The sequence below is a fragment of the Jaculus jaculus genome, chromosome 12 (assembly GCF_020740685.1).
Source record: "Jaculus jaculus isolate mJacJac1 chromosome 12, mJacJac1.mat.Y.cur, whole genome shotgun sequence".
Lineage (NCBI taxonomy): Eukaryota > Metazoa > Chordata > Mammalia > Rodentia > Dipodidae > Jaculus > Jaculus jaculus.
The window spans coordinates 42,001,363-42,017,262 of record NC_059113.1 but is presented as its reverse complement, the minus strand read 5'-3'; the positions used below and the strand labels follow the sequence as shown (position 1 = coordinate 42,017,262).

The window sequence follows — 15,900 nt, the reverse complement described above, 5'->3', positions numbered from 1 at the left end:
GACATTCAAGCCACCACACAAGCAGAGTACGAGAACTCAACATATCACCTGAGCCTTTAAATATTTTATTTTTATTTATTTATCTATTTAACATAGAAAGAGGAGAGAGAGAAAAAAAAATAATGGGCATGCTAGGGCCTCTAGCCACTGCAAACGAACTTCAGACACATGTGCCCCCTTGTGCATCTGGCTAACATGAGTCCTGAGGAATTGAACCTGGGTCCTTTTTGCAAGTTCCTACAAATCCAGCTTTTCCTGGAGTTTCCAAATGGTCTTGGCAAGTACCATGTGCAAAAGAAATTAGCAAAATACTGAATACTATCTTTTATTTCCTCAAAAGGGAAGGTCGGGCTGGAGAGATAGTTTAGTAGTTAAGATACTTGCCTGAGAAGCCTAAGGATCCATGTTCAACTCCCCAGATCCTACATAAGCCAGATATACAAGGTGATATATACACAAGGTCGTACATGTGCACAAGGTGGTGCATGCATCTGGAATTCAATTACAGTGGCTGGTGGCCCTGGTGTGCCAATTTTCTCTCACATGCACTCTCACTCTTGCTCTCACTCTTGTTCTCTCTCTCATAAAAAAGGGGGGGGGAGGTCTAGCAGAGGAAAACCAGCAAGCGCTAAAAGATGAAGTTGAAATTCTGAGTGCAATTTTGTTTCCCATAGAAACATGACTGTAAGTGTTGGTTAAGTTCCCAGCCTGGATCATGTCAAGATTGGTACAGGATGGTCCACAGTATATTTGCCATGATGGCTATAAATCAGTACAGAGATTTCTAGGACCTTAAAAACTACCCAGGTGGTTTGGAAGTTTAAAACCAGGAATACTTAGGACATTCTTTTTTTTTTGGGGGGGGGGGTTCGAGGTAGGGTCTTGCTCAAGCCCAGGTTGACCTTGAATTCACTATCACTATGTAGTTTCAGGCTGACCTTAAACTCACAGCAATCCTACTACCTCTGGCTCCCAAGTGCTTGGATTAAAGGCTTGGTCCACCATGCTCAGCAGACAGAAAGGGAGAGAGAAAAAGATAATGGGCACACAAAGGCTCCTAGTCACTACACAGAAACTACAGACACATGCGCCACTTTATACATCTGGCTTTACATGGGTACTGAGGACTCAAACTTGGGTCATTAGGCTGTGCATGTAAGTGCCTTAACTGCAGAGCCATCTCTCCAAGCCCACTTAAAAACATTCTGAAACACCATTCCAATGTGAGTGGGGAGCCACAAATTGGTGTGGGCTGCAGTTCCAGTGAAATCTGAGAACAGTGAGGGCCCCAGGAGGCATGTAAGAGTGGGGTGGAAGATGATATCAAGGAACCCTAGGTCAAGAGACCTGGTCCCAAAAACACCCCTCACCTGTGTCAACAACCATGAGGATGGCTTCCAAGTGGGAAAGTGGAAGGTAATCCTTTTCAATCTCTACACAGATGCACCTAACCTTCATTATTCTGGATATTCTAAAAGGTAAAGACATCATTTGCTAAAGGGACAAATCATTCCTATCACAAACTGCTTAAGTCAGAAGGTGTAGCTCTCCAAAAAGGAAGACAAATTGATATAAATTTGTGGAGTACAACCAAGGCTCTTCCTGAGTGACATAGGTTGACTGGTGGTGAATAAAACGAATCTAGGAAACCTTAAAACATCTTGAGGTAAATGAAAGAAGTAATTAGCTTTCTTTCTTCTCATGTTCTTATGTCAGAATTTTCTGAGTCAAAGTGCAACAGCTGAAGCCAGTGCTGATTTCCCCAAATGAGCACAAATTGGAAATTATAGAAAAAAAATGCAAAATGTCAGCCATTTCTTCTGTCATTGACAAGACTTTGAGATGGAAGAGGAAAACCAGAGGTCAGTCCCTGCCCACGGAGCTAGTCTGACTCACCAGGAGAGCATGCTCACTGCTGAACAAGTGGAAAGGCTAACGAAACCCGCAGCTCTGCATCCACAAAGTGTCTACCCGGACTAGCCTCCTCGTCAACTCTAGTGATAGAATGCACCCCGGGGCACCAACAAGGTAAAATGGAGATGCATCTCAGAAATGCCAACACCACTGACCTAAAACAGACCTCAAGCAACTGTTAGACAGCTCTCACCCAAGTGAGGTAGAAGTTATCAAACACATTTGTGGAGCTGCTACAGACCTCTGCAAGGCACATTTTCTCCATTTTGAACCAACATCTCTCTCGCTGCATTTAAATTCACAGTACATGCCTATTTGTACTCTAGTAGAAGTGCAGCTTCGTCTCTCTGGGGTTGGTTTCAGTTGGATGCATTTAGCAGGCACATCTTCTTTTTAAATACATACATTAAAATTTATCTGTGAAAGAAGGAGAGAGAGAAAAAAAGAGAGGGGAGACATGGGAATGTCAGGGCCTCTTAACCACTACCAAAAAAAAAAAAACTCCAGATGCATGTGCCCACCATTTTGTGCATATGATTTTATGTGGGCATTAGGGAATCAAACCCAGGATGGCAAGCTTGGCAACAAGCTCCCTTTAAATGCTGAGCCATCTTCTCAGCCCCAACATATCTTTTTTTTTCTGACACATCTTTTTATCCATGATCTGACATATAATTTCTCATGAAAACCCCAGTGCTTATATTGCATTTCCTCCACAGTATTAGCAAAATGTTAATTTCTAATCAATAACACAGCACAAATTCAATGTGACTATTCATTATGCTTGTAATTTTAGTGTAAGAATTGCAAACTCCAAAGGACAGTGTGGATTTCTCTGGCTAAAACACAATGAGCTATCACTGATCTGAGCATTTCTGCTTTCTTGGGGAGGCCTGTATCCTGAGACAGTACTTAACATAAACTGGATCTTGTGTGGTCAGGATTAGGATAGAAGTAATTGTTCACTTAGTTAAAAAAGCAAAGTTCTGACTGTAAGTACTTTGAAGTCCTTCCAGAAGGCACTTAACTGGGTAACACCAAATTAGCTGGGGCTCTCAAGCAGCCACCAAGCACCCAGGTCCCTAGCACCCATGGACAAGAGCAGCTGGGCAAGAGATGGGTGTCATGAAGACTGCTTCACTCTAACATTATATCCTATATCAAACACTTTTATTAATATGAACATTTAGTTGCTCCTCATGAGCTGATAGCTAGGTTAGTCTGTTTATCTATTGTAACCATTTTACCACTTGTTCCCATGACATTAGGTTGTAAATTTCAAATGTGCAAAGCAAAATTTATTGAAAAAAATATACCAGCTACTTGGGAGGTTGAGGCACAAGGGTCATAAATTCAAGGTCTGGTTACAGACGAAGTTAAACGCCAACCTTATTGACTTTTTGAGACCTTGCCTCAAAATAAGAAATATAAAAAGGGTAGGGTATATAATTTAGTGGTAGAGCACTTGCCTACACCTTATATTCAATCCTTAGCACAAAAGGAAGAAAAGAAGGAATTAACGAGAATAAATAAATAAACACTGGGTAAGAGATTATATGTTCAGAACAAGGCATAGTGATACACATCTATAAAACCAGCACTTCTGAGTTAGGAGGATCAAAAGTCCACATAGTAAGACACTGTTTCAAAACAAACAAAAACTTATAAATACAGGAATAATAAAAGCACACTGAGAGGGCTAGAGGGATGGCTTAGCAGTTAAGGCATTTGTCTGCAAAGCCAAACGACCCAGGTTCGATTCTCCAGGACCGACATAAGCCAGATGCATAAGGGGGCGCATGCATCTGGAGTTCATTTGCAGTGGCTGGAGCCCTGGCGCACTCAAACTTACTTTCTCTCTCTCTCTCTCTCTCTCTCTCTCTCTCTCTCTCTCTCTCTCTCTCCCCTCCCCCCTTCCTCCCTCTTTCTCTGCCAAATAAATAAATAAAAATAAAATATTTGAAAAAATGCACTGAGAATGTAGCTCATTGACAAAACACCAACCTAACATGTTCAAATCCCTGGGTTATAATAGCAACACATACAAAAATTAAATAAATCAAATATAGGTGTTATTTTCATAAGGTTTATAGTCAATAGTAAAGAATCAACCATGAACAGAAATAACTGTAGCAAAAGAAAAACACTAATCTAAGAAGGGGACAGAGATCAAATGTGAATTGAGCTGAAGACTAGACAAAACATGATCACAGCCCGCTAAAGACTATAGGTAGAAATTGAAACTAGAAATCCAGACCACAAAAGTCACTATGCTATGCTCTAATCACACAGCATCCCAACATCCTCCTGTGAGCTCTTCTCATTCTGATCCCCCCTAACCTCTCCTTTGCCTCTTTTCACCTCACTCAAACACTCTCCACAAAGGCTTAAGGACTCAACAAATCCCAACCTTCTCTGTCATGTTCTTACTCTTCTGGCCTCATACAGTTCTGGTTTCTCTATATGTGCCAAATTACAGGACCACCTGGACACAGCCCCTGACACTGAAGTTAGGGTATGATAGCCATACCCTTTGGATTTTTGTTCCTCTTTCTCAAGGGGATAAATGAAGTACTGCTGGAAAAACTAGAATGCAGAGTCTGAAAAATTTTAGATACCACAGTGGTTTGTGCCCTCCCACCCCCCACCAGCAGGCACACACACAATACACAAAACATATACATGATCAATCTCAGTTATTAAATAGTTCAGTGGATAAAGAACTTGCTACACAATAGTGAGTCCCACATAAGAGCTAGATGCTATAGCGTGAATATCTGTAACCCCAGCATACCATACAGTGAGAAGGAAGGTGGAGATGGGAGCATCTCCTAGAAGCTCACAGGCTAGGTAGTCTGGAAAATACAATGAGAGACCCTGCCTCAAACAAGATAGAATATGAGGACCAATACCTGAATTGTCTTATGACCTCTATACACATACAGTGGCACAACACACGCACACCAAAAAATAGTTATAGTTGGAGAATGGGTGAGAAGTCTAAAAGAATCTGGAAAAGACTGCTGAGGAACATACCTATGAGAGCTGGCATGGGCTAAGTCCCATCTCCATACAGTCCCAGAATCTGTAGCACAGAGCTAAATACATGGCCAGGGATGAAAACATGCTCAGAGAGGTCATAACTGGCAACTTAGCCAACATTGCACAGTTCGACAGGAAAAGAGCAGAGAAATAACACCCCAGTATAACTATAGAGCAAGACACCCTGTCCACAGCATCAAGATATGGCCCAAGCACAGGAAGATGCTGGAAAGCACAGAGATGGCCCTCAAGCTGGCTAGATGGCCACTGATGGATGAATGACACTCACCCACACCTGAGGCTCTGGGTGAATGAAGCAGGGCCCAGGACCCATCAGTGCAGCCCAGGATTCTGAAAGACTCCTTCAGTGCTTGCATAGACTGGTCCAGCTGCTAGTCTCAGGGAGGACCACATACATTGGACCCCCAAAAGACAGTAAGAGCCAATGGTAACATTATGTAATGCAAAATGAAGTGAAGTCTCACTATTGGAAAGAAAGAAAGCACTGTGATCTGGCAATAGCCACCGACCAAGAGAAACACGTGTCACAGCATAAGTAAAGGCTTCCAGACCCTTCCAACAGCCATTAATAGCTAGCCAGGCCTGCCACCGAAGCCCCCAGGAGCCCACCAACCAGGGAGAATTCAAGGCAGCCTGGCCTCTCTACATTCTGTCCCCATTATCACTCACTTCCCTCAAATTAATGAGCACATATTCTCGAAAAGTACTTGTGTCCTATCCCAATGAAGGTGAAGCATTACAGAGGGATTTGTGTGTAAGATAAGGGCCCACTGGGTTATATAAACCCCCAAGCTACCTCTGCTTCTATAAAGGAGGAAGCATGTTTCCAGAAATGATTATGACAAGATCCTGCCACATTCTTCAAATTCTTCCCCACCAGGGTGTCCTTTTCCTTATGTTCCTAAGTGATTACTGATTCAATCCAATAATATTAATAATTTCTGCTTTGTGACTGCTTATATATGAGCCAAAATTCCACTTCCAACAAGCCACAAACATGTTCAAACTTCTGGGACATGAGAAGAAAGACTCAAGAAAGAAAAAAGGAGATGTCCAGCATGCCACCATACCCAGCCTTTCTGTGTAGTATGATGCACAGCAGAGAAAGCCAACATCAAAGGGATTCATGAAAGCAGTAAGCCTTGATCAATCAAGATTTAAAGTACATTAGGCCTCAGACAGGTGACAAGTACTCAGAAGGCCACCAAGAAGAGTGAGCAAGCACTCCAGGGGAGGCAAGCACACTGGCCAGGCTGGGTTGAGAGGAGAACATCACATAGAAGAGATAGGATCCCAGGCTACTCCACTATAAGAGCCAAGAGCTGGTGTGTGTACTCCCAGGCATCAGACTTTTGGCCTGGAACTTTTATAACTGTCTAAATGTATAGTGCAGACAGAGCCCAGATCTCCTGACTCTAGCCACAGGCAATTCGAAGCAAATGTCACAGAACTCTTCATATGAGCCTCTCCATACATGCCTTCTTGTCTAGAAAATACCACCTCTGAACCTCTTTACCATACATTCAATCAACTCAGCAGCTTTTTAATATACTGCCACATGAAAATCTTCCCGTGCATGTGAACATTGAAGAGACTCCAACCCTAACACCACACTTCTGCACCTCCACACCAATTTGGCACATGTGTGGACAGAGGACACAGACAGCAGCGGGTGGTATCCTTTGGGAAGCGGGCCCAAACATCTTTAAAATGGCATCTTAAAGTGTGAGCTCTCAGTGTTTTTCATCTATCTGAGTATCACAGTAGTAGTTTTAATTAAGGCATAGGGGAGCACTCACCTAATTGGCATAATTACAGCAGTAATTCACAATATTTAAGAACTTTTAAAAATCCAAGTGAGTTCACAGTTAGTATCGACTATTTGATATGCATCATTAGCAAAATGCACTTTTGCAGATCATGCCTCATCATTGAGCTCACTGGTGGGCATGCACAGCCAGCCCTGAACAAATCAAGCCACTCCCATCCTGCTAACTCCCAGCTCATGTCAGATGTACACCACCTCTGATCCAATGCCAAGGATCGTCTTTCTGCTTACCAACAATCAGACACTCCCTTTGCAGTATGCCCTCTCTCCTCTGTCCCCAAGGGCAGGACACACAGCCACAGTGCCTTTTATGGCCCATGTATGTGCACTCACTGAGCATGCTGACAGCAACAACAGTGCCGAGATGCACAGCAGGGAAAGGAAGGGCTTGAAAAACATGTCAGCCTGAAGTGGAAACTCATACAGACGATTTGGGCGTTCAGCTCCCCCAAAGACACATGAATTTGCAAAGAGGAAACCAGGTAACTCAGAACAAGACATTATAAACATTAGCACATGGGGGGATGAGCTGCCAGGAGCAGTAGTACGGGACCTCCAGGAAACTATTCCAGTGCATATCCATCTGCCTCAGTCATTTGAGGTCAAGGTCAGGACTTACAGGATTCTAAGGAAAGCATCCAGTGGGGAAGGTAAGCAAAAGACACTTACTTTGGGGGCCATAGAAAACAGCATCATAACTTGCTCTACATCTTCTATGTGGCCAGATGTTTAGCATAATGGTGTGGTGGAGTCAGAGGAAAAGCAGAGCCTATCCCTAGAGACTACACATAAACAACTTCACAAAGTCCATGAATCCAGTCTTCCAGAATTGGTAATATAAAAAAACAAAGACTCAGACCTCCAGATGCTGGTGAGGATGCAGAATATCTAGCACTCACCAGCACCAGTGGTGGGAATAAAAGAGTATAACCACTATAGTAGACTACTCGTCAATTTATTTCTTTCATTTCTTTCTATTTTTTTATTTATGTATTTATTTTGGTTTTTCAAGGAAGAGTCTCATTCTAGCCCAGACAGACCTGGAATTCAATACGTAGTCTCAGGGCGGCCTCAAACTCACAGCAATCCTACCACCTCTGCCTCCTGAATGCTGGGATTAAAGGCATTTGCCACCATGCCTGGCTTATCATTTTCTTAAAATAGTACAACTTTGTATACTCAGATCTATTGTCAGCAATCCCACTCCTAGATGCTTACCTCAGAAAAGTATATGTCTACAAAAAGACTTTGCAAGTGTAATATATGGCCATTACCCCCTTAAATTCTTAGCAGCTGTGACTTCCCCATAGGAAATCCACCCAAGACTGGGGTCATTAATGGTTCACCAAGTGGTAGGGAGGGGTTCACCAGTCCCCACCCATTCCCGAGGATATGTAAATGGTTAACTGTTGCTGGAAGATAGTATTATTCTTTGTAGTTGCCCATATATTGCCCATGCTCCTCTAAGTGATAACTCATCCAGGTTCCTGTCAGTAACTTCAATTAAACTCACTGTTTGCTAAGCTAGACTTGGTTAGAATCATTTCTTTGGTCTGTCCTTGGTGCCCTATCTGGGGAGAGTAGGAATTTGCTATCTTTCCCCAGGAAAAGTTAACCTAACCACAAGCACTTACACAGCCTTATTCACAGCAGCCACAGATTATTATAGCCAAGGACCCATCAACTGAAGGTTGGATCCACAAACTGGCATATACCAGCTTCACTCACTGGACACTAATTAACAGGAAAAGGTTAAGAACAACTGATATACATATCAATATGAATAAAGTTCAAAAGCATTACACTGGATGAGAGAAACAGATACTGTAGGAATCTTTTTTTCAAGAATAGGCAAGAGGCCTGAAGAGATTGCTCAGTGGTTAAGGTGCTTACCTGCAAAGCCTAAGTACCTGGGTTCAATTCCCCAGTACACACATAAAGCCAGATACACAAAGTGGTGCATGTATCTGGAGTAAATTTGCAGGGGCTAGAGACCCTGTGTGGTGGTTTGATTCAGGTGTCTCCATAAACTTAGGTGTTCCAAATGCTAGATTCCCAGCTGGTGGAAACCAACTGGTGGAGATTTAGGAATTAACGCCTTCTGGAGACAGTGTATTGTTGGGGTTGGTTTATGGGTATTGTAGCCAGTTTCCCCGTGCCAGTGTTTGGCACACTCTCCCATTCCTGTTGTCCACCTTATGTGGGACAGGGGGTGATGACCACCCTCTCTGCTCATTCCATAGTTTTCCCCTACCATCATGGAGCTTCCCCTCAAGCCTGTAAGCCAAAATAAACCTCTTTTTCCCACAAGCTGCTCTTGGTTGGGTGATTTCTAACAGCAATGCAAACCTGACTACAACAGTAAAGTGGTACCGAGGAGTGGGATTGCTGCTACAAAACTGACTGTGTGGCTTTGGCCTTTCGTTGCTGATTTTCAAGAGGAATGTGGAATGATTTTAAACCTTGGCCTAAGAGATGCCTTGCAGTGCTGTAAGTACAGCTTGATGGACTATTCTGGTCAGAAGTGAAAGACCTGAATGCAGAAAGAATTATGGACTATGAGGTTTGGCTTATGAGGGTGAGAAAGAGCTTTGCTTGAACTGGGCTAGAGGCAGTTTGTGTGAAAAGCTTGCTATTATGCCAATGTCCTGAAGTTGTTCAGGGTTGCTTTACATAGAAATGAACTGGTGTGAGCAGAAGGATATGGCACAGAAAGAAAAATCTTTGGGTGAATTGCTGCCTGTTCAGCTGCAATTATATGAGAGATTACAGCCATTGAGATTGGGCCAGCTGACCTGCACTGGGGCAACAGGAAGAATGTAGACTCTTTTGAAGGTGCCTGAGGGCTCAAGGAGTGTCCTGTTCTTTAAAGTCTGTTTTATTCCCCCCTGGATTAACAAATTGGCACCCTACCTAATATTGTGGAGTATAAGAAATGCAGGAAAGAGAGGGTCATTGAGTTTGCAACATGGTCTTGTGTTTTGGAAATGGCCATGGGCAATGTGAAGCAAGATTGCCTGCATGGAGTTCCAATGGAATGTGAGGATTAACTGTGGATTGCAAGGAAGACCCAGTGGACATGCCAGGACCATGAGATGGATGCTAAGGAAAGCTGCCAGCCCCAGATGAAGTTTTCCAGGACTGTGAGTAGCCTAGCTGGAGGGGTGGAATTGGAATACCAGAGACTTGTTGCTGGTTAGAATTATTAGACTTGGAGATTTTTTATTTACTAGAGTTGTTGGACTTGGAGCTACAGAGTTTGATGTTTGCCCTGTTTAAATCTTGTATTGGTTGAATATTTCTTTGCTATGCCCAGTGCTATCTTTTGCAGTGTGAATGTTTAGCCTGTGCCATTATGGGGTTTTTTGAGGTTATTTCTTGGTATTATGGCTCAGTTAAAAGATCTTGGACTATGGGGATATATGAATATCGTTGGAATTGATATAAACTATGGGGACTTCTAAAGTGGGATGAATGCATTGCATTTTACATCATGAATGGTTATCAGTTTATGGAGGCCAGGGGCAGAATGTGGTGGCTTGATTCAGGTGCCTCCCATAAACTTAGGTGTTTCAAATGTTAGGTTCCCAGCTGATGGATATTTGGGAATTAGTGCCTTCTGGAGGCAGCGCATTGTTGAAGAAGGGCTCATGGGTGTTATAGCCAGTTTCCCCATGCCAGTGTTTGGCACACTCTCCTCTTCCTATTGTCTACCTTATGTGGGACAGACAGTGATGACCACCCTCTGCTTATGCCACTGTTTTCCCTGCCATCATCACCAAGCCTGTAACCCAAAATAAACCTCTTTTCCCCAAAGTTCCTCTTGGTTGGGTGATTTCTACCAACAATGCAAACCTGACTGCAATACCCTGGCACATCCATTCTCTCTCTTTCTCTCATAAATAAATAAATAATTATTTTTAAAGGGCTACACCAGGAATAGATGGTAAGACTATGTTGCTGAAGACTCCACATACTTAGGCTGCAAGGTCATTGAGAAACCCTACTTAAGCTGAGCTGAAAACCTCCTCCATTGTAGACCAGCTGACGGAAATCTGGAAAAAGCTATGCTGCGTGCAGTTCAATGAGAGAGAAAGAAATCACCAATGAAGATACTCAACAGTGGATACTGCAAGTTTTATATTTTGTCAGCCAGACCAAATGAGTCAATGGGTACAATAGTGCTACATCTATTATGGGGGAAACAACTACCCTCTAATTTGACTGGAGGCCCACTCCATGGGAGGGAATATATCCCTGATACTGAAAACCTGCAACAGGGGTAGTCATGAGCCCTAGGAGTATAACGTCTACTGCTGTCTGGCTAAAAGTATACACTATGCTCACCAAATTACCCAATAAGCACTTCTCTTAATGTGCATACCCATATATTAATGCTACTCTCACTTTTGGCTAGAGAACCTTCTCTTTTCAGATGGCAGTGACTGTGGGATGACTCAGGAGGCATCATGGTGCTAAGAAGAAAGAGGAGTGCTCAGCACTGAAATACCCCAATCACACCTTCCATGGCTCAGGGTCCATTGAAAAAGAGGTGACAGAAAGAATACAAGAGACAAAGGAAGGTTAGGACTCCTTACCATGTGCTCCTCTAGACACAAAATGGCCTGGATATCCATGACCTCACAGTGCCTGACACTACCTATAAAAGACCATCATAATAGAAGGAAAAAATCATGACATCAGAATAAAAGAGAGACTGATTGAGAGGGGAAGGGGATATGATGGAGAGTGGAGTTTCAAAGGGGAAAGTGAGGGGAGGGAGGGAATTCTCATGGGATATTGTTTATAATTATGGAAGTTGTCAATAAAAAATATTTTTAAAAAAGAGGGGTGGAGAGATGGCTTAGAGATCAAGGCACTTGCCTACAAAGCCTAAGGAGTGAACATGAGGAATCTGACCCATGGATGGACTGCTCCACTTATGGGTTCACAGTTCAACAGATTTTCAGGAAGGTGGTTGTTACACAAACAGGCCCTGGCCCCAGGAGGTAATGAGCTCTGCTCCACCACATGCTCCCTAGATGATGCTCTGCCTTGTCACAGGCTCATAATGATAGAACCAAGTGACAATGGGAAAAACCTATGAAACTATGGACCAAGGTAAACCCTTTTTCCTCTTCAGTTGTTTATCTCAGGTATTCTGTCTCAGTGATGGAATACTAACAAACACAGTGATAGAAGTCATAAAGATATGGGCTCTGGGACCACATATGTGGGGAAATTACTAGGAATGGGTATCAGAGCACCTGTTGGTTTCTAGGACAGCTGCACATCATTGTGGGATACATGGCTATTTTCAACTGTTAAAGCTCAGTGAAATAACATTTAGTGTCTGTTCATTTTATCATATAGAATAATTCCAATAGAAACTTGGGAGAAAGTGATAGGGGTACAGCAGTAGCAGCAAATTCTGAGATGGCATGTGCAGAGAGAATTGAACGAAGGATGCTCATAGCCACAGTGACCAACCACTGCATATTGAAAAACAGGAGTTTGCCAAACAATAGGGGTACAGTTCACAGGGGAAGGAAAACAGTCCCTTGGGACTAAGGTGTGAAAACCATCTGTCCTTCATGCAGCAGATGGCTAGGTGGGAGAACACCAGACAGACAAGGCTATGGGGGAGCAAAAGTGAGTCCCCGGAAAGCCTCCAGTGACATGATCTACAGACCAGCTGGTGGAGGATATTAGACATGAGAACAACATAATTGGCTGATTTTTTCAAAGAATGTGCTAGCTAGTGGACAGGATCAGCTGGATGCTCAGAGGGCGAAGGAGAAGAGTCCCGCCAGATTAATAAACAATTAAAGGATAGTTCAGAGTCTCTGAACCAAGCTAGCAGCTACAGGAACAGTGGTGCAATAACAGGGAAGCTCCTTTATCTCTTCTACAGATATTATGGAAAGGATTTTTAAGAATAGCACAAAAATCAAGAAATAATTGGTCAGACATATAGAAGCTTCGAGGAGCCCTGGGAAGAAGTGGTAAAATGGGACAGATAACAGAGCCAGAATCAAACCCTCTCCTAGGAGTGGGTAGTCAGAGAGGAAGACAAGCTCAGAACAGAAAAGGGAAAGACCTAGAGGAACTTGGGGCATACTCCATCCTTGTCATCCTTATTCTAATTCACCTCTTTGATAAAAGTCACTTATAACCCACACCAAGTCTCCTACTAACATACCTGCACAGAGCGACAAAAGCCTTGAGATGCCAGAGGAGCCTCTCCTAGCTGAGGCCAAACAAGGGGATGTTCACCTTCCTACCCAAGCTCTGATGTTGAAAAGAGGCATCCCTTATGCTCCACTCAGTGCCAAGCCTCTGTTCTCTGTGCTTGCTGATATGATGTCACTGTTCCAAATGACCAAGTGTGGTGCTAAAGTATGCTTCATGTCCATAAGTACAAGGCTATGATGTTATACAGATTATCATGGTGGAGAGTGGTAAGACTGAGTTGAAAGTTAACAAGTTAGCCATAAACATTGAACCAAGTGTCTATGGCCATACCAGCCTAAATGTATCCAGTTTCTGTCTGGTCTGGATGGTAGTTAGATGGGAGATATTACAGAAGGTGCCTTAAACAGAAATAAATTTTGTACCATTACTGGTGAAGATGTGACCAACAGCTCTCAGGACCCTGACAACCCTATATTTCCCCAAGATTCATGGTTCAGAATTCTGCAATGTTCCAATATGTAGCCCTATACTTAGTGAAATTGTACTGCAGTCAGAAGGACATGTAAGGGGGTTGGGGAGATGGCTCAATGTTTAAATGCACTTGCTTGCAAAGTTTCCCAGCCTGGGTTTGATTTCCTAGTACCCATGTAAATCCAGATACACAAAATGGACCATGTATCTGGCATTCCTTTGCAGCAACAAGAGACCCTGGTACATCCATATTCTCTCTCTTCTCCTCCCTCAAATAAATAATTAATTTAACAAGGAGATCATGTGAGGAAGCATACCAGCCATTGCATCACTGGGCTTCTGAGGGACAAGTCCAAAGTCACAATGCTGTTTTTCCTCCAGGCCAACAGAAGTGCTCAGCATAATGCAGCAGTAATGCCCATCAGATACCATTCCCCAAGGGATGGGAAAGGGGAAGGCCACAGGACATGTCACAGAAGTCACTTGGGATGATTTTTATAGTTAGAAAAACATCCACCAACAGTCAGGAAGGACATCAGCAAGAAGTAACAGGACCATTCAGCCATCTAAAAAACAATCTCACAGCTATGGTGATGATAGGACAGTATGAGTTGGGCACACAGTAACATAGAAGAAAGAACGAGATCACTGCCAGGAATTCCATCAGAAAATCACACAAAAAATCAAGAACATGTCAGGAATTAACAAGCATATCAAATAAAAGGCAGAAATAACAAAGGGAAAATAAGGATTCAATAGAGAATAGTTCCCAAAATTGAAGGGAGAAGAATATAAGCAAGGTACTCACAGAGTACCAAGCAGCACAAACAAGCAAAGAGCCACACCAGCCTCCAGAGAGTCAGAGCAGGGTGTGAGGGCAACAGGCCACCTACAAGAAAGGATATGGTGACTGGAAGTACCTCTCCCCTCTGCCAAGTGGCCATGGCCTTGAGAGAAAGTGGCTGTGAACTGAGATTTCAGTATGCAGTAAAATTAGATTTCATGTGGGAATAATATATTTTTAGACATCCAAGGATTCTGAAAGCTTGCCCACCCACAGATGTTAACAAAGAGTCTCCAGAAGACAGACATCAGTGAAATGAAGAGCGAATAAAAGTTAACATGGAAGACACAGGAGCTGCGCCAGTGTTGAGATAGTGGTGGTGGGGGGGGGGGATAAGTGGAGAAGATCACAAAATACAACTAAGCCCAAGTCCAAAAATACAACTAAGCCCTAAGTTTATAGCACAAAGCTAGCCATGGCAATCTACAAGAAGTTTCTGTCCCTATATAGGGCAGTGAGGAGACAGCATGGTACTCAAGCAGAAAAAAAAATGAAAACCTTGTTAAACATACTCCACCTCATCACAGAATGCAAAATCAGTCAATAAAATGAATCTGGCAGTGACTTAACACACCACTGTAAAAAATGAAAGTGTTCAGTATGACATTAGTCATAATTTCATTCAAAACTTACAGAAGACAGAAACTCATTTAGGCAGGTATTGAATAAGCACTAGATAAAATTCAACACCCTTGCTGATCTTTAAAATAATTTGTAAATTGATATTAAAGGGAAGTTTCTTTAATGATGAAAGACCATTTACCTTAATGCTATACTACAATCATTTTTATTACAGTCATAAGCAAAAAGACACCCATGAATAATTTTAGTATTCAACACAGTGCTGTATGTTCTAAACTGTGAAATAAGAAAAGACCTGGGTGAGGGAGATGGCTCAATGGATAAAGTACATGCTGATCAACTCTGAGTACCTGAGTTCAAATCCCTAGACTCCACTAAATAAATAAATGAAAGCTTCTTTACAGAAGCTTCTTTACTTCTTCACAGACTTCTGTAATCGCAGTGTGCCAATGCAGAGAAAGGAAGCATAGACAGGAGTTTCCTGGAAGCTCACAAAGGAAGCAGTAAATGAGAGGCCTAGTCTCAAACTAGCAAAGACAGGCCTAAAAGTTGTCCTCTGACCTTTCACACACATGCTGTGGCACATACATGCCTCTGTCCAAGCGTGCATGCACATGGGCACAGATGAAGTAAATAAAATTTAAAATGAGTAAAGAAGTGGAACATTTAGAAAGAAAAGAATAGAGCTGTGTGAGTGTAGCAGATATCAGAGGGCCATAGTTCCCTGGGAGGATCAAAACGGATGATCCATCACTTCCCTCTGTTTCCCAGTATTTTCCAACTTTCTACAGTGAGTTATATTACTTTGAAAACTGGGTAAAGAATTTTGAAAACAACCAAAAATCCAGTGTCAAGAATAAGGCAAAAATGAGATATGGCAGACAGACAAGTTTTTTTTTTTTCTTCAAAAAGAAAGAGAGATTGGATGATAAAGTATGGAGTTCCTATCAGCAGGGTCAGATATCTCATGTCTAGTCCAATTTTAATCTAGGCGTCAGGATGA

At 42.6% G+C, this 15,900-nt stretch overlaps 1 protein-coding gene across 1 annotated transcript in view; it reads right to left on the bottom strand.

Moving 5' to 3' along the window:
* The window catches only part of Dlgap2 (DLG associated protein 2), an 802,536-nt gene that overhangs the window by 718,842 nt on the left and 67,794 nt on the right, over window positions 1–15,900 (bottom strand). The window lies entirely within an intron of this gene.